Raw genomic sequence first — 1,778 nt, forward strand, 5'->3', positions numbered from 1 at the left:
TTTTCTGAGAAGGAGTATTGCTCTGTCACCCACGCTGGAGTGCAATGGCGCGATCTCTCTCTCGGCTCACTGCAAGCTACCCCCTCCAGGGTTCACTCCATTCTCTGGCCTCAGCCTCCCGAGTAGCTGGGACTACAGGTGCCCATCACCACGCCCATCTAATTTTTGTATTTTAAGTAGAGACAGGGTTTCACTGCATTCCCAGGATGGTCTCGATCTCCTGACCTCAGATGATCCGCCTGCCTCGGCCTCCCAAAGTGTTGGGATTACATGGGTGAGCCACCGTGCCCGGCCTTTGCTAATGTTCTTAACTTGAAAGTGGTAATCAATACTGTAGTTCTGCATCCTGACTTTAGAGCCTGAACCAACGTGCCTCTTCCTTAAAACGGGAAGCACCCTATAAAATGTTTTCTCTTCTAGATCCCCATTTTTTTTTTCTCAATAAACCACTTTTCTCTCAAACAGTCACCTACAACCTCTATTTTTGCCCTCTGCGAATGCTGGCTTATGTTCCCTCGTTCCTTGATTTTAGCACTTAGTTTATTATTTTGCCCTCTCTGCTTACATTCTAAGTCTGTGATTTCCTCATCTGCTGGAATTATCTTCCTCATACATGGGCTAAAAGCCTGTCGCTTCCATGACCTTTTCGTGCTCAGTGATAGCTTTTCTTCCATTTTATGGTTATAACTTTTGACCTTTACATTTATCAATAATTGTATCACTTCAAAAATGTTAAATTTGAATATTACAATCTGGAAACATCTCTTTCTTGTGTATTATTTAGCATTGAGTACGGATGTATATAACAACAAACAAAAATCCAACCGAACAAATGAAAAACTGAATTAAACCTGATAGAAGCTCTCATGTAAAATAAGTTCAAAGAAGCAGACACTGGTTAGGTAGCTTCCCAAAAGCATCAGGCCTCCAGGTTCTTTTTACGTCGGACCTCTGTTACCATTAACACAAAGCTTCCACTTCATGTTCCAGAATGGTTGTTTATGCTCCAGCCATCACGTCTTTAAGAAATCTTCCCAAAAGTTGCACATGATACTTTCACTCACATCCACATTAGCTAGAATTTGTGAATGCTGTTGTTGTAAAATGTCTTCTTTCCATGTAGTCATGTGCCCTGTCAACTTTCTGTTCTTGTTTTTAATTTTTAAATGGGTTTAGGGGAATAAGCAGATATTAGCAACTGGCATTTTCTACTACCCTTTCCAGTCATTGTCCTCTCTAGCATTGTTTAAATCTCAACGAGATCTCCAAATCGTTTGGCCCTGCTCTTTTTTATTAACTATAATTTTTCTCATATTCTAATTTCCCTCACTAGTCCAGCAAAAGTCAATAGTCCATCATTAAGTTTACTCTAATGTCTTAATTTCCTTCTCTTTTTCTCTATTGTTGTCAACTGTGCATTAAATGCAGTTATCTCTCTGCTCTGTTCATGTATCTAAACAGCTGTTCTTCATTCGAGGAAAATGCAACTGTGCTTTTTGCTTTAGTTTTAAAATCAGGACTACCTTCTTAAAAATTACAAAACATTCTCGTATGTTGAACTTCAACTCAAATGGGTTACTACTGTAAGCAATTTCCTCACTCCACAGACTTCAGATGCCTTCCTTCTTGCTTATGCTAGGCTGAGGGTCTTGCCTCACACTTCTTTGAGAAAATAGAAACAATCTGATTAAGTATACCTACTCTCATCCTAGGTTAACTTAGGCTCTGAATTCTAATACCTCTCCCTTTCTCAAGGATTTTTCACCTATCATCATCCT

This window comes from Mandrillus leucophaeus, unplaced genomic scaffold (genome assembly GCF_000951045.1).
Source record: "Mandrillus leucophaeus isolate KB7577 unplaced genomic scaffold, Mleu.le_1.0 Scaffold1193, whole genome shotgun sequence".
NCBI lineage: Eukaryota > Metazoa > Chordata > Mammalia > Primates > Cercopithecidae > Mandrillus > Mandrillus leucophaeus.